The sequence below is a fragment of the Pteropus alecto genome, unplaced genomic scaffold, assembly GCF_000325575.1.
Source record: "Pteropus alecto unplaced genomic scaffold, ASM32557v1 scaffold20, whole genome shotgun sequence".
NCBI classification, from domain to species: Eukaryota; Metazoa; Chordata; class Mammalia; order Chiroptera; family Pteropodidae; genus Pteropus; species Pteropus alecto.
This window is the reverse complement of record NW_006436298.1, coordinates 13954090-13979151: the sequence shown is the minus strand read 5'-3', so window position 1 is coordinate 13979151 and position 25062 is coordinate 13954090. Positions and strand designations below refer to the sequence as shown.

Below are 25062 nucleotides of genomic sequence, written 5' to 3'. Positions count from 1 at the left end.
AGCTCTATTAATAAAATACAACAAAACAAATATAAAGGGGCGTGAAGGTGCAACTTCGAGGTAAAATTGGAAAATGGGAAAAGGTCCTATTGAGTGATAAAGCCTGATGTCTCCCTGAGCTTGTTAGAAATGCACAATCTCAAGCCTTGCCCCAGACATACTGAATCACAGTCTTCATTTTCAAAGGCCTCCTGATGATTTATAAACTTTGGTAAGGTTTAAGAGGCCATGTCCTAAGGTCCCTGACCTGCTTTGGTCTGATTTACAAACCCCTCTGACCCACAAAAGCACTATCACCAACCTAAGCTTATGCAGCTCACCCTGTGTGAATCTTCATGTACTAAGAAGTCAGCACTTCTAACACAAGATGACAGTTTGCACTCTGATCTTTCCCAGAGTCATACCAAGAAATTCTCACCGAATAGAGGTTAGAAACGAGCAGAGAGAGGGGCACACCAGCCAGCCAGCCAGCACGCCAGCACGTCAACCCACGAGAAGGGAAAATGTAGCCAGAAAGTGGAAAGGGTCAACAACAAACAGGAGCCCAGAGTGCTTGGGAGCTCAGAGCTCAGGCTGGGGGGAGCAAGGGAGGGCAATGAGATAGGTGCGGGCCCTACGACTGCTGCGCTACCAGCACCCTGACTAGACCCAGCCCCCACCAGCCTTTCATCTAGACCCACAGACCTGCTGAATAAACCAGAGCCACTACTATCAAGATCTCCCAGTGCAAGCCAAGTGAAAAAGAGAAAATGCCTCCAGCAGACAAGAAGCCCCAGCCTCAGAACTCTTTTGATTCTCAGGACTCCAAGAATCGGCTCCGAGTTGGCATGAAACTGTGGCCATGAGGGAGCTCACCTACTTCCTACAGAACCTAGTAAGCAAGCTACTACTAGACAATACAGTGTGCCTTTGTGCAACTTGAAAAATGGGGCTCTAGCCAGGCAAAAAAAAATAGAAAACCCTCTTGCAGTCAAATTAGGAAAGGGCCTTTCCTCTGGGCGACGGAGCACTAGATTTAGCAAATGGAAGGCACTTGTGTGCTAAAAACTATATGGCCCTCTTCTCTCCAAAGGACACAGCTCCTACTCCTCCCCCAACATAAACATGTCTGCAATGTTCATCTACAAAGCCATCTTCCCTCCCCACCATGGCAGCCTTTAAGGTAGGGTGGGAGAGAAGAGGAAGGGAGAATACATCAGCCTAAGAACCTCAGAATCCGATAAACAATCCAGATGAAGAACAGTATTCTAGACGTGAAGGAATAGTTACCAGAGGACATATCCATCCCTCTCATCTCATTACAACTCTTATTGTAATTGTATTTTACCACAATATGATTATATTGAGTTTTATAAATTGACCGATGACATGACTGACAACGGTGTAACTACACTGTATTATGCTGTCAGTAATGGAATACATTTCCAAACGCAAGAATATAATAAAGCCCATTCTTCGAAAATGGAGCTGTTTATTTCAGCATGTGAGGGGAGTGGGAAAACTGCTATGCTCATGGTCCAACTCCATCCTCCAGTTCTCATTTGCTATCACGATGAGGCAATTTATGAAAACATTTTTTCACCACTCTACAGTAACAGCTCCAAACTGCAACAACGTTATTAGTTGTTCCAATGATAAAGTTTGCTACAACACAGAATTTTACACAGAGGAGTCTTTATGAAACCCCCACTACAGTAGAATGTCTAAACTAAAAATGGTTGCACAGAAATGAGCAAAATCATGAAAAACATTTCAATAAGTACGTTTTGCTCAATTCTTTTTAATATCCAGTATCTTTAGGCTATACTTTATATAGCAGACATCTTGAGTGATTTAATCTGATTTTGAGTATCACACACAAAAAGAGAGTTTCTTTTAAAAAATAAGAGTGATAGTGTTCAACTTTCTAATTTACAATTAATGTCACCTCAATTTTTTAAATGCCTGCAATAAGTCAATTTTATAATTATTAAAGTATATTATATATGCACAAACTACACATATTTTGTTGTTTCATTTTTCTGTATTTGAATGTACAAACTACACATTTTATATACCAGACATTGTCAAGCGTTTTACATATACCTTCTCTAAACGTCGTTATTTTTGCATCAACTCTGTGAGGTAGATGTTACTTTCAGCCTCATTAAGAGATGAAAAACTGAAGCATAAAAAGGTTAGAATGCTAATAAATAGCAAAGCCAGTATCTAAAGCCAGGTGGTATGTTTCTCTCTCAATTTTGCTATCAAAGTAAATGCAAACAGTATCCATCAGGGCTTGTATTATATATACATTTACTAAAATTTTAAACTCTTAATAACGATTTCATTCAGCAACACTAACATTTAATAACAATCTTCATAGTGTTATTAAGAACACCAGGTAATTTAAAAGGAAAATAAAGTATGGTCCTTGGCTACAGGAACTTTGCAGACTAATTAAAGAGACAAATATATATAAAGGACATTCATTTCAAAGCTACTTCTAAGTAGAGATGATAACATGGTATGAACAAAATAAAGGGAAAGATGACAGATATAACAGGAAGTGTTGTGAAGGTAACCCCTAACGTAGCTTTCTAAGAAAATACTGCCCAGATTGGCAGAGTGATGGGAGAAGGGAATTTCACACCATGAACAAAAACAGGTAAAAAGTAACAGGAGAGATAGAAGTGGTAGTTGGAGAACAGAATGTATGTCATAAAGTACTTCAAGTCATGTGAACCTGATGAGCTATTTCACAGTGGTTCTCCTTTAACCAAGAATTTATATTTTACCTTACAACTGTCACTATTCCGGCTTAATTCTCCTTTCCTCTTAAGTGTTCTGGGGTAACCTTCTGAGAGTGTTAAGTAGAAACCATCTTCCTGTGTTCCCTGATCTGCCTCCCACCAGTGTACAATGATTTGCTCAAAAATGAGCTAGCAGAGTAAACAAGTGATGTCACTATACAATCACCCATCACTCACTTATTTCTAAAAATTGTCTTTGCATGAAGCCAAAATAAAATGAGTTTTGAATTAATTCAAATGACTCAGGCTACTTGCTTAATTATTTTAAATGACAATGGAAAGATCTACACTCAGTCAATACGTCAAGCCTGTAACAGATGTTAAGCAGGGGAATAATATGATTATACTAATTTAGAGAGACAGATGTGATGGCAATGTGGAAGATGGATTAGAAAGGAGGCATAGAGGTCACCTAGAAGTTCAACTGAGGTAAGATGGTCTGAATTCAAGTAGTGATGAGCTAGATAAAAAGATGGATTTTAATAAATACTAACAGATTGTTGGATCTTTCCTGTGTCCCAAAAGCATCCTCATGGAGCAATTCAGACTACAGGCTTTTGAATATAGGGACTAACTAAGAATTCTACTACTCAGAGTGCTCCTCTCCTGCTTTCCTTCTTTAAATAAACATCTACTAAGCACTAACTACATATCTTCTACTGGTAGTTAGAGATACACGTAAAACACAGTTCTGGTGGTCAAGAAGCTCAGAGTTTAGTAGAAGATGGATACACAGATAATAACCACAATAATCTCAAAGCTATAAGAGGTATGTATGAGGTGGTAGGCTCACAGAGAATTAACATTAGACCCCATTGGTGTCTTAATAATCCGAAAGACCTATCATTGAGAGTTCTGGCCAAGGTGCCTATGCTGGCGTCCTCTCACCACCACATTAAAATTACAATCAACCTACAGAACAACCATCAATGAAAATCACCTAAAGTTTAGCTGAACAGAAGTCCTATAACAAAGGCTATACAGAAGAAGCCACAGACTGATAGGAGAGGCGAAGATGCTAAACAAGCTGGCCCACACCCATGTATGGTGTTGAGAATCAGGAGAGCTATTTCGGCTATGGAAGTCCCCCCAGAGGAGTGAGGGGTCCCAACCCCACACCAGAATCCCCAACTCGGAGCGTCAGTGCCAGCAAGAGAAGTCTCCATAACTTTCCCCACAACTTTTGGCTGTGAAAATCAGTGGAGATTGTGGCTATGTGAAATAGAGGGCTCTGGGGGCAGGGGTGGGTGGCGGTCCTAGGCATTCTTCTTAAAGGGCCCATGCATCAACCTACTCAATGAAGAACTCACTTGCTCTGAGCTCTAGCACTTGGGGCAGCAGCTTGAAAGGTGCCAGAGATATAAAGGGAGAAACGGAATTGTCTGGCTTCAGCACAAGAGCTGGATAGGCAGCTTTCTCCCAGAAAGAAATGCTAGTGAGGCCATTGTTCCTTTACTGAACCTTCCTCCCTCCCAGCATGCAGACTTAGGTGTGGCTATATCTGAGTCTCTATCAACCTGGCTAACACCGTTTGCCCACCCTGGTGATTGCCTGAGACCGCGCCCCACCCAACTTGCAGGCACACCCAAGCTGCTTCCAATGGCTTTACCATACAAATGGCCTGTCTTGGTTCATGCAGCAGACTTTCCTAAAATCTCTCAAAGGTTCACAAACCCCAAACAAATAACATTTGGCCTTGGTGCACCCTATATCTCTTGCTGAGCAGCCCCAAGCCCGGCACTAGCAGCAGCCAGACTCAGTTCGCATTTAATCCCTCCCAGGCACCACCAAGCCCAGCATGGTGGAAGACACCTGTGGATCACTTTGTGGCTCATGCCAGGTGGCCCTGAGCAGGGCACAGGCAGCGACTAAATTTGGTCTGCAGTGGGGCCTCTCCTAGAAGGCCCCGGATCCAGTACCCCGCAGTGGTAACTTTGTAAGGAACCAGAACACCACCCAGCCATCTCTACAAATGACACACCCAAAGAGGAGACTTGGTGGGCACCAGAGCCCTTGCTAAAGCAAATCCTGCTCTATAGAGTCAGCCCCTACACAACAGCTCCTCCACTGTAGTCACTGGCCAGTCCTCACAACCAATCAGCCTAAGGGTCAGTCCCTCCCACTGATATGCAAACAGCAACCAAGGCTGGACTATAACAGGAGGGCACATACAACCCGCACAAGAAACACACACCTGGAGCACCCAGCTCAGGTGACCAGGGAGACTGTTCTACTGGTCCCCATAGGACACCTACTACATAAGGCCACTCTACTAAAACCGGGAGACATAGCAGCTCTACCTAATACATAGAAACAAAATAAGGCAGACAAAATAAGGAGACAAAGAAACATGTCTCAAATGAATGAACAGAACAAAGCTCCAGAAAAAGAACTAAACAAAATGGAGACAAGCAATCTACCAGATGCAGAGTTCAAAACACTGGTTATAAGGATACTCAATAAACTTAAGGAAAGAGTACATGAACTCAGTGAGAACTTTAAAAAAGAGATAGAAAACATAAAAACGAAAATAGAAAACATAAAAAAGAACCAGTCAGAAATGAAGAATACAATAACCGAAATGAAGAATACCTTAGAAAGAATCAGCAGTAGATCAGATGAAGCAGAAGATCAAATCAGTGATTTAAAAGATAAAGTAGCAGAAAGTATCCCATCAGAACAGCAAAAAGATAAAAGAATCCAAAAATCTAAAGATAATTTAAGGTGTCTCTAGGACAACAACCAACATACCAACATTCGCATCATAGGAGTACCAGAAGGAGAAGAGAGTGAACAAGGAATTGAAAACCAACTTGAAGAAATAATGATGGAAAACTTCCCTAACCTGGCAAAGGAAATAGACATACAATCTCAGGAAGCACAGAGAGTCACAAAGAAAATGAACGCAAAGAGGCCCACACCAAGCGACATCAAAACTAAAATGCCAAAGGTTAAAGACAAAGAGAGAATCTTAAAAGCAGCAAGAAAAAGCAGTTAGCTATCTACAAGGGAAATCCATAAGACTTGCAGCTGATTTCTCAACAGAAAATTTGCAGGGCAGAAGAGTTTGTCAGGAAATATTCAAAGTGATGAAAACCAAGGACCTACAACCAAGATTACTCAGGAAAGCTATCATTTAGAATTGAAAGACAGAAAAAGAGCTTCTCAGACAAGAAAAAGCTAAAGGAGTTCATCAACACCAAACCAGTATTAAAGGAAATATTAAAGAGACTTCTTTAAGAAGAAGAAAAAAAGATCAAAAATATAAATAATAAAATGGCAAAAACTACATATCTATCAATAATTACTTTAAATGTAAATGGATTAAATGCTCCAATCAAAAGATAGGGTAGCTTAATAGATAAGGAAACAAAATCCTTACATATGCTGCCTATAAGTGACTCACTTCAGATTGAGAGACACACAGAGACTGAAAGTAAAGGGATGAGAAAAGATATTTCATGAAAATGGGGGGGTGGGGAGGGTAGGGAGAAAGCTGGCATAGCAATGTTAATACCAGACAAAATAAACTTTAAAAAAAGGGCTACAACAAGAAACAAAAAAGAACCCAATAATCCCATTTCTGGGTATTTATCCAAAGAAACTCAAAACACTACTTTGAAGGGACATGTACATCCCTATGTTCATTTCAGCATTATTTACAATAGCCAAGATATGGAGGCAACCTGGGTGTCCATCAGTGGATGAATGAGTAAAGAGGTGATACATATATACAACAGAATATTACTCTGCCATAGAAAAGAATGAAATCTTGTCATGTGTAACAACATGAATAGATTTAGAGGGTATTGTACTGAGTGGAGTAAGGCAGACATAGAAAGACAAATGTCATATAATTTTACTTATATGTGGAATCCAGAGAACAGTATAAACAAACAAACAGAAACAAGCTCATAGATACAGAGAGTATTTGATGATTGCCGGATTGGGGCGTGAGGGATGGTTGAAAAGGGGAGGGGATTAAGAGGTACAAATTGGTAGTTACAAAATAGTCATGGGGATGTAGAGTATAGCATGGGGAATATAATCAGTAGTATTGTAATATGCATGGTGTCAGATGGGCACTGGATTTATCGGGGTGATCACTTCATAAGTTATATAAATGTCTAATCACTGCGTTGTACACCTGAAACTAGTATAATATTGTATGTTAACTATAACTGAAAAAAAGAAAAATATAAAAATAAAGGACCTATCATCCATTTTTTAATGATATACATGTTGCCAGTGACATTTCCCATTAACTTAGCTGAAACTATACATAAATTATCTAAAATATATCATTTCAGACATAGAATATGTAGTAGAGTCTATAAAATATTTAATATTGTAAATGTTAAAGGGAAATCCCATTTGTAGAGCTCTGTTTGCTAGCTGGGGCTCACCTATTACCTACTATGGGGTAAGTCACTTTCTTACCTTTCCAAGTGAAACTGTTAAACTGATTCTTAGCATTAAATTTCACCTGGGGAATAAAAAAAATTCCCAAAAAAAAAAAAATACCCAAAGACCTACTGGGGTCACACTCTTTTTTTACCTGACACAATGAAAACCTTTGCTTTTTTGTACATAACAATTTCTTTAGACTACTTTTGGTGGCCTTAGTTCACTTCCAAAAATTTTCCCGTTAACTGGCAGGAGCTCCCATAGTACTCCACCCCCTCCACATCCTTCCTGTGCTGGTCATTTAAAAATAACTAACCATGAAGCATTTAAAAATTTCAGGAAATTGTTTTATCAGAAAAATCACAATTGTGGTGAGGTGGAGAACCCTGGGTAGATCTCGGAAGATTTTCTAATAAGAACTCTATTTGTCAGATAGTACAAACTTCTTTACACCCTACCAATGACTACTTATCTTAGTATCAGAACAGTTTGTTTACAATATGTGGCCGTTCTGGGGGGAAAATGCTTTTTATCTAATATCTCTTATTACATGACAATAAAATCTATTTTTATGAATTCCCATGCCACATAAATATGTTCACTTAGGATTTTGAACTTTTCTTGTTTCCAAGGAGCTATTTCATACATAGTTACTAAATGGTTAAGTAATTGCTTTAATAAATTGTATAAGATATAGCAATCAAAGAAAACTAGACCACATAAGTAGGCATGAAGAAATTAAATAACCTAAATCTCCAGTCAAAAAGAATCAGTATGAACCTGTTTTTTTTCAGAATTTTTAAAGTATAAGTTTAACATTTCTCTTTAAAACACTGATTATCTATACTCTTTAATAACTCATTGTCAACATTTATATTGGCAATACAATAACGTATATATATTCTATAATTTAAGTAATCAATCATTTTAGTTGGGCAACAAAGATGTTTCCAATTTTTTGTTATTAAAGGCCTCCTTCTATGTACATTGCTGCTCACTCATCCAATTATTTCCTCATGACAGAATCCTAGGAGTCGACTTGCTGAATCAGAGTAGACATGATAAAGTCATGATTTTTTACATCACAGGAAATATATAGCTCATAGATTTTAAAACCTCCATAATGAGAATAATTTTAAAATATTTGATTTAAAATAAAATGGAAAATAATAAATATATCTATATTTGAAAACACAAAGAAAAGTATGCATCATTATTTAAAGGTAAGAGTTTACAACTATTAAACTATAGCTTAGCTGTCAACAAAACACACACCTTCAAAATAGAATATGTGTAGGGCTCTGTCACGTTGCTAAACTTGTGCCCCAGGAAAAAAACCAGCTAAGCTTATTCAAGAAACTCTGAAAAAAGAGCTTTGTGGGCAATAAACGTGGATGTTATACTATATCATCATTATACAACAGAAATGTAATGGGCACCACAAATGCAAGCCACACATGTAATTTTAAATTTGCTAGTGGCCACATGGAAAAAAGAAAAGAGAAACAGGTGAAATTAACTTTAATAATACATTTCTTTTGACCCAGTGTGTCCAAAATATCCTTTCAACATCTAATCAGATAAAAAATATTACTAGTGAGATTTTTTTTAACACCAAGTCTTTAAATTCTAATATATGTAAGTGTAAACACAGCACATCTCAATTCAGACTAACCACATGGTATGTGCTCAAAAGTCACGTACTGCTGGACAATGCAGAACTAAAGCAGAGATATGCAAACTTTTTCTGTAAAGGGCCACATAGAAAGTATTTTAGGCTTTGCAGACCAAGAAGCAAAATCGATGATATTGTGTAGGTACTTAAATAGCACCTTTTGCTTGGGTGGCCTATCCAGCCAGGGTGGTAAGGAGCTAGCTTTTCATAGTTCTAGAATAGATTAGCAAAGCAATTTGCATAATGAAGGTTCTGAGGAATCCTGTCAAGAAGAAATCTACTTCACTTTGGGTAACTGAGTTTTTCCCAACACTCTGTTGGTGTAAATCCATTTTAACAAGTAACAAACACTAAGGCACACAAATGGATATTCCTCATAATAAGTGGCTCATTTTGAGAAACACTGTTCTAAGCTGATTTTTTTTTTTTTTTGTAAAGCCTGTTTGATATCAGGAAAAATTCCTCACAGTAAACCTTATTAATAACAGAACCAAAGTCGTAGGTTCCTTGTCAAGTTCCATTCTTTCCTTATTCCAATTTCCCCAAACACCATGCCAGGTCACCTTTTCACCTCACCCCTGGCCTCTCCCCTCGCTGCACTGGTGTCCCTTCAAGGCACCCCATGACTCACAAGCCAATGAATGCAGTCTGCCTCTTCTGCCTTTCCAGTCTTGCCCAAATGTTACTTCCATTTTGAACCTAAATGTCCCTAACTTAAACCAAAATGAGCTTAGCTCTTCTTCCTACCAGCTAAACTTGGTTCCTCTGTTAAGGACCAAGGACCTCAGACGTTTCTGCAACCCTCTCCGCTCACAAAGTCAGAAAGATCCTCATCTCCTGAACACATACTGCCCTTACTAAGCCTCACACATCATCAGAGAACTCCTTCAAATGCACGACCTCATCCCTTCCACAGACAGGTACTTTCAGGACAGCAGAGACCAGGCCTTAAACTTTGTTCATTGGCCTCAATACAGTGCTTTGCAGCAAATCCATGAGGGAATGTAGTGTCTCTGGCTCTGATAAAGGGGATCTGACTCATGAGTACATTTAGACATCCAAAAAGCCACCCGAGGTGACATTCAAGCCTTCACAGGCAGAAAAGTCACACCAATACCCATCCTGATCTATCATTGTAGGGCACAGGCCACATCACCGCAGTGCTCTATTGCTAGTGAATTAATTTGTGGTCAAACTTCTGCTTCCTTTTATAACACTCATAATTGTTAATACATAATTGTTCTCTAAAGACAAATTTAATACATCGTCATTCTCCCATTGAAACTAGATGCCTTGCTTTAAACAAGCACTTTTTAGTATGAGAAAGGAACTGCCTGGAATACCTCCTAAAGAGGTTAGTTACTAAAGTACCAAAACATACACACACATACACACACACACACACACACACACACACACGCCTCAGCAACAACAAATAACCCTTGTTGTTAGAGAGTCTCTTTCCATCTCAGTTGTACCACATGGACCGCTGAGCCCACCATTTAAGAGTCTAACCAGCATTTTGTAAATTGTTTCAAAGTTATCAGGAAGTTCAAGTAACATAATTTCCAAAGCAAATCACCACCCCATGGCCTGAACACCCAAATGCTCTTATGAGACTGTAGAGATAGAATATTTTAAATCAAGATTGTCTTGGAAAACTTAGAACCCATGCTGCGGTATCAATTAAGCAGTGAGAAGTCAAATACTATTAACAATAACAACACGTCTTAATAAAACCTAAAATGAAAGGTTTTCACTTCCTAACAGCAATTGCGTAAATAACTAGTGTTGGTGTTTTGGAACTGTAGTAACAAGGGCACTATACAAATGAACAACTCCAATACTTTGAGTGACTTTTAGACAAATGTGCAAGAGAGATTACAAAGTATCTAGAAAATGCCTGCCTGGATTTTACTGTGATGTCATTAGCAGCAATCCCGAGGAATTTGGGAACTGGGCTCACAGGGGTTGTGGCAAATGAACTTTGTGGAAGCAACCTGTTTTGCTGGCCAACAAGCTGCCAGATGAAAAGCCAACAGACCTTCCCTTATTCAAAGTGACAGCTAATCTCCAAGCTAAACTAATCTTCAGTTAAATGTTTTGTCTAAATGTCAAAACTAGAAAGCCCATTTATTGAAATTCACAGTGGGTAAGAAGTGCATTGGTATCCTTTCAGTTCTGTCTGTGGCCAAAATTTCAATGGAAAGAATGACAGTAAATCCAAAGAGGCTAAGCAGCTGTTAGCAACATTAGTGGAGGAAAAAATGAGTATCCTAACCCAGGAGAGTTTCATTGTTTTTGTTTGGCCTTTTTAAGTCACAAAAGGTAACCTAATCAAATTTAAGGATGAGCTAAAATTACCAAACAGTCAAATTTGCCATTCTCCAACCACAATGGAAGAATATGAAAAATGAAAACCAACTGCCAAAAAAGTAGATAATGTAGATGTATGAAGAAGCAGCATCTTGAATTTTAGTGACCAGAGATATTGTGGCCCAAGGGGGCTGCAGGAAAAGATAAAAAGCCATCATAGTAAAACTGGGCTAGTACTAACATTTGCTATCTTTTCAAGTAGATTTTCAGAGTAAACACTTTGAAAGCCAAGCATTGAATTTTCCTCTTTCTCACCTGATCTTGATATTCCCTATCTTTATATTTAATTATTACTAAAGGTCAAAAGACCATAGGATATGATACAATAGAGACATCCATATGCCTCTATGCTCTTGAAAATACACACACACCAAAGAGCTTTGAAAATACAAATGCTAGTATCTTAGTCTAGAAGCTACTACTTTTCTTTGTTTCTATGATGGTATTGTAAAATGCAACATAAATTAGATCCTCCAAAAATTACTTTTATATATTAAAAAAAAAAACTGCTTTAAAGAATGTTCTGTTAATATAGCAGTCTACACCAAAAGGGAGAAAAATGCTCATTTTCCAGATAAGGAAATGACTAAGCTTGAGAATCCATAGCTTGTTAAGGTGGATCCAGAACTTAAACTCAGGAACATCGCCTCAATATACTAGACATCCTGTACCATTCCATCAGATGGAATGTCACTGCATCTTCAGCGTGAGGAGACAAGGACATGGCAGGTGAGCAGGAAGGGGAAGGTCTCGGCTCAAACCAGCATGCTGAAAATGAACATTTATAATAATGTTCACAGGGGGAAACTACAGCTAAGGCACTACAATCACAAGATGCTACTGTTCAAGTTTTGACTCCATAGTTGCAGAGACAACAGGTGAAACTTGTCAACGAAACAAATACAAGAAGGTACTTTGTTTCAGAACAGAAAGACTGCATGCAGGTAAATGCTTCTCCTCATTTGATAATATTACTTTGATAACAACTTGCAGCTATCATTCTTGTTCACCCGATATCCCAGGCAATAGTATTTGCTACTCTGGATCAGGGAAGACTACAACCTAGTGGCCAAAAAATGGTCACATAAATCAAGTGACTGAAGATATGGACCAACATCAAAAAATAAGAAATGTTTTCAGAGTCAAGAGTGACATTATGGGCAAGGTCTGAGATGGAGATGGCAGGGAGTGCTGTGTCTTCAACATCTTCAGTGCTACGCCACTCATGGTGCGGGGCAGACACCAAGAAGTAAGCCTGTGCTGGAAGTCAGCAGCACAGGAGAAAGATGGGGTGCTTTGGAGACAGACTGACCTGTTCTCCAATATCCTACTCTCCACCATGTCCCCACTCTCAAGCCCTCAGCACAGGTTCAAGCACATAGAGGTTATGGAGGTTATGCAAGCTGATTCTAATGCTTCCCTTACATAAATATCAGCCCATAGCTTTGCTTTGGTGACTTACTTTCATGAATCCGGGGTGGAAACAAAAACTTTTCTTATGGGCTTTATGAAGACAGACAGATCAGACTGAGAAGTTTTCCACTCAAACGGCAAATGTACCAAGATGGAGAAGAATGATACTGAAGACAAAAAAGCTTTTCCCTCTTGGTTATAAATTTCTAGCTCCTAGGTAAGGAAAGGGTCAATCTCAAACAAATGCTAAGTTACTAAACGAGGCTCCATTAACAAAGTTTGTCACTTACTAAAGGTTGACCTAAGTTAATTATTAAAGCACTCTAAGCCTCAGTATCCTTATCTCCAAAACAAAAAGGACACTGTCATCTCAGGATGGTTGTGAGGATTAAATGAGATAATAACATATGTAAAGTGCTTGGCTCTTTAACCCTAAATTAGCACTCAATCAACAGTAGATCTTACAATTATATAATACAAAACTATGTTCATAAAAATCTAACAAGTTTGTATCCTAAGTGGAATAGTCCAATTTTATTTTGTTTTACTTTCTAAGAAGGGAGGGCTGACTTATGCCTAGAGAAAGATGATTGCTTTAAATTAAATGCTTATCAACTAAGATGACAGATGGACAGATAGATAAATAGATATAGACAGACAGACAGACAGATGTCAGATATGAGAAAACTATCTGAAAGGAAAGTTTAAACTAAATTCACTGCATAAGGAATAAACTGGAATTTACACCTTATACCCTCAAAATATACCTCATCGCTCAGTAGTGGGAAAAAGATAAACAGAGGCAAAAATCTTATGACTACAAAATAATATTTTTGTTTTGTTCAAAACCACCATATTTAAAGATGTTCAGAATTAAAATGATAAAATAAGAATTAGTTGCGATTTGACTTTAGTATTTTATCATTACTGAATTAGAAGTAATTAATGGATAAATTTTCATAAAAAAAAATAACCCTTCTACTGTTTGAAAGGAGTTTCACTCATTTTTAGACTTATTATTAAAATTCGTTGCTAAGTAATAATAGCCAAGTAGCTTATTACGGACCTTTGCCACATCCCACCCTTTACCCCCCACCCCACCATGCTCACACTAAGAACAATTAGAAAAGTTGGACACAACATACAAAAAAATAATCCATTTTGCTGCAAGTATCAGTGAGCTAACAAGATAGGACCTAAGAAGTAAAGACAACTTACAGAAGGGATGTAAACTAGTGAGGTTTGACAGTCTTGGAAGCTGTTACTCTCAAGGAATTTGCCAGTTTCTAAATGGTAGAAAGCCAAGAGGCTAAGAGGCCAAGCAGAAAGCAGCAACTAAGAAGCTTTGCATTGAGTAATTTTACTCACCATCATTGAATTTTTAGCAGTCTCATGGAGCTGAGAGGAGACCAAGGGGTATGGGAATTGGTAAACACCCAGAATTCCAGATAAAACCCTGGAAAAACTGTACTCTAGAAATTAGGACAAATTGGAAACAGACTAATTCTCACGAATTCTGAAACCTAGCTTTCGCCACCTCAATCCCATAATGGATTAATATAATATAACCCTACACTAATGCCTACAAGAAAGCAAAGTAAATTCTGAAGGAAAAAAACAGCATACAGAGCCTCAAATTATACACAATGTTCAGCGTTCAAACAAAATTACAAGGCATACGGCAACTATAGCTGACAGTTGAGTCCTTCTCAAAACTGACCCATAGAAGTCTCATAACTCTCCAGCCAGAAATTCCCATTTTAGGATGAATTAACTCAGACTAAAGAACTAACAAGGTGGAATGGGCCAAACTTTGCTTATCAAATGGAATATATATATATATATGTATGTATGTGTGTGTGTGTGTGTGTATATATATATATATATTTTTTTTTTCCCCCAAGACCATTTGGTCTAGCTAGACATTTTGCCCCTTTTAACCCTTATGTTCTCTTATGTAACTATAGTACAGTGATCAAAATCATGAATTTTTACATTGAATATATGTATGTACGTGTGTGTGTGTGTATATATATATATATATTTTTTTTTTCCCCCAAGAACATCGTTGGTCTAGCCCCAGCAGCATTTCAGCTTTACATTTAAAAATAATAATAATAATAATAAGCATCCCTCTGGGGAGATTTTTATTTGCTCAGCTACCTGAAGCAAAGCCACCAAGTCAACAGGGCCCTCAAGTCACAGAGAGTCCCTAGATGTCTGGGCCCAGTTCACTGACAGTCGTGCTCAGCAAAAACCCAGTGGTATACACTGGGGTGCTATGGCTATTCAGCCTCAGTGTCAGCTAGGCAGAAGCAAAAGTAGATGTCATTGCTTCAGTCAGGAGGCAGAACTGAGACTTAGGGGCTGTTGCCAATGGCACAGCTGTTTGATCTTCCCCTTGGAAAACTACAGACTGGCACATTAACAAACCCTTCTTTGGAAACATGAACTTGGGGACCAACCATGGCTGCTAACAGCAGAAAGTCTGGAACATTCATGTGGATGCCCATGAGAAGCGGGGGTTCTCTGCCAGGACTGACTGAAACCAAGCTGCTGATTGAGCCTACCTCTGTTTCTAATGCAGAGGCTACCACAGCAAGGAAGACTTGTAACTCCTGCCAAAAGTTAACATGTTTGTCGCACTATGAGAGAGGCCACATCACAAGGGGTGCTACCCCATCCCGCTCCTGGCAGATTGGCTATGTCAAACTTTTAAATCCCTCTCAGGGATATCAGTGCTGCCTCGGCACTGTCTACACTTTTCCAAGTTTCTTGTTAGCTATTTCCAGCCACACCAGTGTGGTCCTTGAAACTAATCTGCGAATTCAACAATGGACTGACTATCCAACTCTCTCCGTTATTCCCATCTGGTCCATACACTTTAGTAAGGCAGTTTGGTCACCAAATGTAGGATCCTGAGAAAGAGGTCATCCTTTCCTGACCACTTCCTGGGTGATGATCAGGACACAGTGGGGGAGGGTTACAGGGCATTACATAGACATATTTTGAAACTGAGGCCTCTGTCTTGCCCATTGCTGGGTATGATGCATTTTTCTCTCTAACAGCACCTCCAGGCCAGCCTGGTTGGCACACTCTCCAGGCAGCAGCATAGCTAAAAGGACGTGTCAAAGATTCAAATTTAATTCTGGCTAAGTTTTATGAAAGTGCCCTTCCAGATGAGAGATATAGGTGCGAATCGGGGATGATTAGAAAAAAAAAAAAGTAAAGCTTGAGCTACTGGAAGGGAACGCCCAGATTTTGTGGATAATGCTGCTATAAAAATTTTTGTACAAGTCTACTGATATATAGACATGTATGTTTTTCTAGAAGAAGCGCAACAACCCAGCACCTGGGAAGGGAACATCTCAGACTCCAGAAGGTATGAGGAAGAAAAGAACATAATGATTTTTTGTCTTTCAGAACTGCCCCCGGAACCTTCCTTCAAAGGGAAAACATCCTCATGTGGCAATCCAAGACAGCTGCAAGCATACTCTGTTTTACATATTGCTGCATCTTTTGTGATCTACTTGATTGCTCTGACCACTGGGCAGCAGGGGAGCACCCCAGCTCCTGCACCTTCCATGAGAAGCAGCTCTCCATGTTGTCCCCATCCCCATCCACGTCATGGGCAAACAGTTGCCAGAAAGAAAAAGACAGACAGTTTACACTACACTAAAGTTTTAAACTTCTGTTTATCAAAGGACACCTTCAAGATAGTAGAAAGGAAAGCCAGAGTAGGAAAACATATTTGCATTACATATAACTAACTGTCAAGGATTCAATTCTTCACATATATTAGGATGAACAATATGAAATTCTGATAGTCAATCATTTTTTATGTACAAAATGGCAATTCATATAGTTTAACTTAATATTTTACAACTCTTTCAGATCAGTTAGACAACTCAATAAATGGGCAAAAGTTTGAACTAGCACTTCGAAACAGAGAACAGTCAAATGGACAATACATACTTGAAAAGGTGATCAACGTCATTATCAGAGAAATAAAAATGAAAACCAAAAGAAGATACTACTACACAGCCATTAAAATGCTTAAAACTAAAAATATTGATAATACCAAGTGTTGGCAAGTACATAGAACGAACAGAGTTCTTATACACTGCTGGTGGGACCACAAATTGATATGACTATTTGGGAAAACTATTTAGCAGTAATTATTGAAGTTGCATATATGTATGTCCTATGAACCAACACTTTTATTTCCGGTTATATACCCAATAGGAACACATACACGTATGTTCACAAAAGATTTGTACAAGAATTTCCATAGTCATACTATGTGTAATAGCCTCAAATTAGAAACAATCCAAATGTCCATCAAGGATAGATAAACAATGGACAAGGTAATTGTTGTAAACTCATCCAGGGGAATACTATAAAGAAAGAAATGAAAGGGAATGAACCATAACACCCAACAACATGGATGAATCTCAAAAATATGATGTCGAGGGAAAGAAATCTGACACAAAAGAGCACTTACTGCGTGAGTCCATGATGAAGTCCAAAAGCAAGCCAAAGCAAACCCTAATGTTAGAAGTTTGGTTGGTGGTTAGCTCTGGTTAGGAGTAGTGAAGAGGAACAGACATGAGGTTAGTTTCTAGACAGCTAACCACACCAATTGCTTGAGCTGGTGCTGCTTACAAAAATATATTTACTTAGTGAAAACTCATCAAGTGGTGTACTCATGATTTGTGTACTTTTCTGTATATATGCTATGCTTTGAAAAATAGGTTTATATTTAATCTGTTGTTAAAAGAACAATGTTCAAATAGTATTTGAATATTACAATATTCAAAAGTAAGGAAAAATATGACCCTGAACCCTAAACAATACAGGAGGCCAGTCAGGACCAGAAGGAATGACATTATTGGAAAAATCTTGTTAATAAAGTGAGGGTATCAAACTACTACTGAAGGAAGAGAATGTGGCTTACAATTAACATTTGGTGAGGATTATATTAACTAGCTTTATGAACACACTAGACACGCCAGTATTAATGTCTATCACACCCACCAAACTTTCCATGAAACTCCCTCACCATGGCCCCTGCTGCTTGACAGCCAATCCATGGACTGGTCAGAGGCCAGTAGTATTGTCTAGCCCAACAATGTGAACTGAGCCAATCAGATTCTTTCACAAGACTATGAGCCTGAATAAGACATGCTGCAATGAGAACTGAAACCCAAAAGAGCAGAAAGTAAGGGGCCATGACACATTGCGTCAGTACCATGAGGGGCATGGCAGCCTGAAGTTAGGGGAAGCATAAGCTATGAGAAAACAGTAGCAGTGAGGAACCAAAAAGGCATAAACACGCCGAAAAACAGGTAAGCCAGTGTCAACATCCAAAGAATAGCTAGACCACAATAAAGGTGGAGTGAGACTCGCCTTTATATTGCCTTACAATATTCCCACTGTCTCCCCACCACAAAAAGAGGTGACCATTATTCAGGACAACTGAGTTCATACCTCTCCTTGCAACCAGAAGGGCCTAAAGTGAATAGTCCTATGACAGAAACAAACTAACTGAGAAAAGTTCAACACTAGAAAAAGCAAACTACGAACTTGATTAATGAAACCTTAGTAGTTGCCTAAAAATAACTGACTAATTGTGGCGTCTCAGAATTGATTTTGAATGATGGATGAAACATTGTTTTATGGATGACATCCTCACTGTTGCAAAACTATGGAAAATCCCGAGTGAGAAGAACCATTAATGGCATTGGTGTGGGAAGCCCTTATTCTTGACTCTAAACAAGACTCTTCCAGCTGCACAGCTGAGAGAGTTTGATAAATAGACTTCAATAAAGGAAAAAAGATCCCATAGTAAGAGAAACACTGATAACACTGATAATTTCCCTGAAGTGAGGACACATCGTGAAAATACCTTTGCACCATAATCATAGTTAAACTGATTTCAATTTTTTCTTTAGGATTTAATATGCCAGAACTTATTTAAAAGTAAATTCCACCACCTTTACATCTTCACAAATACTGTCTTACCTTTTTTCCTTTATAATAATGTCAAAGAAACAAAAAGGATACGACTATTATAATAATACACATTAAAACACAAACACGTTACGAACTCTTTCCAAGATTATTCTTTTCAGAGCTACATCTAATACAATCTTCAGTGCCAAACAAGGGCTATATCAAGAAGGAAAAATTTCCTTATTTATGAGTAAAACAATACAATATCTGGGACTCGCCTTTAAACAATCTTAAAAAAAAAAAAACGTATGGAGGGAAACAGATAATAAGAAAGCAGTTGATTGCTGAAGCTGGGTGATGGGTATATTGGCACTCCCTGAACTATTCTATTTTGTGTGTCAAATTAAAAGTATTTTTTAAAGAAGAAAGAAAGAAAATAATTCCTGGGTGACCCTAATAATTAAAACAAAAAGAAAAAAGTCAAAGAAGAATTATATTAGAAAGGAGGTAATAAAAACGCCAACTGACAAATGTTCTGACTATTCATTGTCAGGCCCTATGTTAAGAGCTTGGCATGGGCTATTGCCTATGAGCCTAGAAACAATCCAATGATGTAGGTACTATCATGATCCCTATCTTACAGGCAAGGGTCCAGGCTTAGAAAGAGAAATTGCTCAAAATCATATATCTGGTAAGTAGCTGAGTAAATACTGAAACCCACGCAGTTTAACTCCTGAACTGAACCATACACAATACTACCATCTGACCTGGAAACTGACATTCTTAAAGTTAAAAGAGAGGAAATTTGTATTGGCAATGAACAGCCTCCTATTCCTATGCATCACTGACATTATCTCATCGTGACTTCTGTAATGAGATATGATGCCACATAATCAGCCTTAGGTCAGGTTGGCACCTCCCCATTCCCACATTGCTAACTCCAAAAACCTTCTACTTTCCAATCGTCCATCTATTTAACAGCACTAACTCCAGTGTTTAAAATAGTCACACAAATGGCATGGGCTCATAAATACATTTCAGGAAGCGAATTAGGCATTGTCTAAATTAAGTCAGACAATGACAAAATAAAATATTTCAGGAACCCAGAAAGAATGCAAGTACCAGTAACCAGAGTCCCTCAGATCCCTGCTGTTTCCATCATCACAGGTCTCAGCAATGTCACATTGGAAAGTATGGAAAGAGATAATAAAAGAAATTGTGGCCCGCATTTAAAAAAACAAAGCACTTAAGGATCAATACGTTTTATTTTTAAGCATAGCTTTTTGTTACCCTCGTTTTATTTGTATCTTCTCAAATCTTATGAGAATGCTAACTTTCATTAACTTACTCTATTCTGATGTTGTAAGTTATGCTTATATAGTTCTCCCCAACTTTCTCATTTCTTTCTTTACAGATGGAAAAGAAAAGAAAAATTATTTAAATAAACACAATCAACTCAAACTTGTTTGGTTTTTTGCCTGCCTTCTCCCTAAAAGTATATTTGGGGCATTTTGAGTTCACTGTGAGGAGGTTTAGAAAAAATAATTTGAATCATTATTTTTCACTAAATCATACATTTTTCAAGTACCAGTAAAAAGGAAAACTGTGAGAACATGTGCTTTCCGCATCTCCGTTCCACCTTCTAGTACCAATGTTTTCTCAAATAAAAAAAAAGAAAAAGAAAAACTTGCTAATATTTTTTCTTAAATTTCCACACAATCGTATTTGAATTCCTTGGTCAAAAATATTAAAATATAGCCTTTGGTGGAGCTAAAATGTATAACTTATCAGTCAGGCAATATTTGAAAATTATACCAATTGAAAAATAATGAATAATTTTGGAATAATGGTTAATTTTTAGAATAATGGTCAAATGTTATATACAAAAAAATAAAACCATTTACCACGTGCTACATTGATACCTAACATCATTTCTACCTTCGTTTAAATAGTAACTACGATTTTACTATCTACAGTCTTAAATTAAGGGAAACTAACTTCAGAAAGGAATTTATACTGTGATTAATTTAATGGAAATACTACAGGTCCTTAGTCCTGAAAACTAAAGCTACCCAAATTGTAGACAGATTGGATTTACAACTCATGTCTGAAAATGCTAATGATACAAATAAAAATCTGTAAACTCCAACATATATAACTGCATGACAAATATTTAATATTTAATTATAGAAGATGACAAACACAATAAACACACACATACACACATCATATCTCTTTCTTATAGGGCAAATGAACAGGCATAAAAACACAAAGCTACTTTAAAATTTGAAAATTAGGATTTAAGATCTGAAGAAATCCATTTTATCAATCTGGCTTATTTCATTACAAAATAATCTTAAAGACTAAGATTTTGAATTCCACAAAATTAAAATTATGTTGACTGTAGAATGCATATTTATTTAAAAGTATGTACAAAATCACCTTTAAAATATAATCTGCATTATAGAAACTGCAATGTCAACAATTGTTTTAACAAACTATTAATATTTGCTCGCTAAAACCAGAAACACTTGGTTATCACATTTGCTTTAGGATTCATCATCACCCACTAAAAGAAATATATCCCATTTTTTAATTCTCCAAAGAAGAAAAAAATTATGTTATCACACTACAAATATTTTCCAACATTTAGCTCTCACTTTCTAAAACCCACGGAAAAATACTTGTCACAATAAAAATGCATTTTTATGTACATCTGTCACATCAAAGATGGACTTTTCTATGTTGAATTCTTAATAGTAAATACAATAATATAAATAGTAAGGCTTAGTGTAGAAAAATTAAAATAACTAAATTTTGCTAATCCATAAGCTATTTTTCTTTATTTAAGTTTAAATGGAAGAATGATTACAAAGTTTAAGTAATAAATCATTTCTCTTCCCTAAATTATATTTTAAAACTTTTTATTTATAAGATTTAGTAAATATATTTATTCATTTTCCCTTGATTTGTGTTCAATAAGCAATGGTTGAAAAGAAAATATTGAACTGATTCTTATACATCAATTGAACAACATGAACTTGAATGAAAATCCACCATCCACACTCCCCACCCTCTACAAATATTTCAGGGCTTACATGTAGCTCTGCCTAATTCAATAAAATGATTAAAATCCCCTGCTTGAGGTCAATTTAGGAAGGCTAAAATGACCGGCTAGTGATGAATTGACAGAGAAAATCACATAAACTTTAATCCCTTTAAAATTAAATCAACATGTTTAATTCAGCACAAATATGACAAGTATCTACTACTTTAAATCTCCAGAACTAAGGAGATACTTTCCCCAAAAAAACAACTGATATCAGGCTGAATAGTACACTTAACATTACCAGAAAAATAAGAATAAAGATGGCTGTATTCCTATATGTCTCTCCTGCTAGCAGGCAAGACAGATACAGCCACTTAACCAGACCAGACTGACTGAGATGTGTATTGTCACCCTAAGGGCAAATATTTTTAAAGATCTCCTACTGAAGTAAATGAATGCCATGTAAAATTGTTTGTTTAAGCATAAATCCCATGTTTCTTTGAGAATGTAATGATCTGCAATTGTATTTCTCAATAATTGCAACTGCCCTTTAAACACTTTTTAAAGGGAAAATGAGAATAAATAAAACAATGATTCATTTACAACCCCAAACCCCATCCCACCCAGATTGGAAATCTTGAAACTCAATGGATTTAAATGGTCTCCTTAGTAAGGCACTCTTCAAGATTACTGTTTTCATACCTGAATAGGACTTTGATCATCTCCTGAGAACTCTTTGAGCCTCAGTGTTAGCATAGGTAAAAATAAAAAAAGATTACTCATCTACAAGAGCTGAAGTGAGGTTCAAATTAGATGAGATAATGGAGTGAAACACCAAGCCTGGCACATAGAAGATATTTACTAAATACAAATTCTCTTCTTTCTCAAACACCTTCTCATGAAATGATAGATAAGTTTTTCATTTTCCATACATGTAGCTTTCCTAGAAAGAAGTACCAACAACACACACTTTTTGAGAAAGGGAATATCACTTAAAAATTTTTAACGAAACTCATTTTGATTATATCACCATTACTATCACTGAGAAGTAGCCACAAGTTGATGAGAGCCTTGAAATCTCTCAAAGACCTACCAAAGTGAAATCTTGGGATACTACTAAAAAAATTGAACAATGCAAATGAATATTCCTTCAACCTAGGCACATTTGAAAACTGAAAAACATCTTTCTTCTTTCTTAAATGGAAACAGTTCAAAACAAAGTGGTTAAAAAAATTTAACACTTGAATTATTTAGATGAAAAAAATCAATGAGTGTTTTCTTCATATAACTCACTAAAACACAATTAATTAGAATTAAAAAATTATTTAAAGTAGTAGAATTTAAACTGGCAAGAATGATTAGAGACATTTTATAGCAAGAATTATATCAACTGTATAACTGTAAACATAATATGTCTCTCTCCAATGTGAATGATTGCCTGATGTCTTTCAGGCAATATTGTTACTATAGGTTTGCACATCTGTTGACCTAACTGGTTTATCAGAATGTCCACATCAATCACATGCTTGTCCTTAGCTTCTCAGATGCAGTATTTATTACAGACTGGTAATCTTTAAGCCTTTAGATGCCATTACTGGAAGTCAACCTGGAAATCATCTTAGCCAAACCCTTAATTTTTACATATTAAGAAATGGATTTCGTTAACACAGAGGGGAAAAAAAACAAAAACCTTAAGAGATTTGCCTAAAGAAGTCACACGGAAACCTGGTGGAAGAAACCCACACTGCTTCTCTAAGTCCTGTTTCAAACCCTAACTTTCAACCATGTTTATGGGACTGGTAGAGATATTTATGTGGAAAGCTCCAAAGGCATACTTGGAAAAGCAGATGTTGAGATGGTCCCTGCTCAGTGCCTTACATTCACCCTCCACCTCATCAGTCTCAGGTCCAGCAAGCTAGGTGCTTGAGATGATGTGAGCACATTAGCGACACAAGTTAACTGAAAGGAAACCAAATGCATAAACGTTAAGGTAAAATTGTTTCTTCTTGTTTCTTATCTTTACAATTTCGACTTAATTCTTCAAACACACCCAGACAGGAAGTGCCAGAGTAAAGCATCAATCTGTTAAACTAACTCAAGTCACAGAAGCATGCCTAACAGAAGACAAAATCTGAGATATCCCAATCCAACTCCTAATCCATTTGGAAGGCTTGCTCTCTACATTTCAGTCTTTCTACAAATGCCAACATTCTAATTTCTAACTTCTTAAAGATGTATAAAATGATTGAGAAAGACTCACAATTTGCATAATAAACAGAAATTTGTTCATAAGATGGCTTCTTTGAACTTCCATTAGAAAATGGCACGAAAGCAAACTATCTGGAGATTACAATTCTTTATGAAAGTGTGGTGTGAAGAAAATAGTCCTGAGGATGAGAGTTCAGATATTGTGCAAGTAGTAAAATGTTGGTTTTCATATATTAACTGATAGACAACTATATAAGTTGCAACAGGCATGAACTCCTCATCCTCAGCTCAAAAAAAAAAAGTGATTATCTCCTGATACCAGTATAAATACAAAGAGAAAAGATAATTTGGAATTAAGTTAATGATCTCTATTCAGAGTAATTTAAAGTATTCTACTGTATATTAGACATAATAACACTTAAAAGCCTTTTAGTTTTGGCTTTTGTGGGGCCTTGGAGAAAAAAAACAGAACCTGTTTTTTTCTACTCACAATTTAACTTCTAAAATTCATAACTTAAAATTTTCTGGTATCTATAACATCTACAAAACTGGAAATCAGTTTTCCAATGACCCTTAACATGCCCTTAAAATCAAAAGACATATTTTTAAAATTTCAGATTTATATAAGTGTTATAACAATTTTAATTAGTTAAGTCTGTTAATGATTTATCGTGAAACCAAAGTGAAAAAAAAATCAAATTTCTGGTCAAACTAGTTTTAACTTCTCTTAATCTTACACATTGTTTTATGAGCCCCATGGAGATAGGTAGGCAACTTATTCATCGCTAGCACCTCCCACAGCTACCTTACGTGGTTTGCAGTATAAGCTGTCTGGTCTGACTTGCACGGAAAATTCAGCTGCTAAATATTTTTATGCAACAGCAAAGACAATCGGCCTCTTTTTTTCAAGGTAGAAGTCTAGAAGTGAACTGGGAACATTTGGGAACATAAAACTGGTCTGCTTTAATAACCAAATGGTGATTGAAAAAAAAAAAACACACAAATTTCACGTTTGCAGGAATGGGGTGCGGGAGTTACTAAATCGAGAGAGGTTTTTTTTCCTCTTTGAGAATGTACATGGCAAAACTAATAAAATTATGACCTAGAATAAAGAGGTCACATTCGTTTTCAAAGCATTCATTTAAAAGTACACAGAGGCGGTCTTTTTTAAATGTCCCATGTTTAAA

The 25062-nt window shown here is 37.0% G+C and overlaps 1 protein-coding gene across 1 annotated transcript in view; it reads right to left on the bottom strand.

Moving 5' to 3' along the window:
• RASGRF2 (Ras protein specific guanine nucleotide releasing factor 2) overlaps positions 1–25062 on the bottom strand; it is a 209875-nt gene that overhangs the window by 183875 nt on the left and 938 nt on the right. The window lies entirely within an intron of this gene.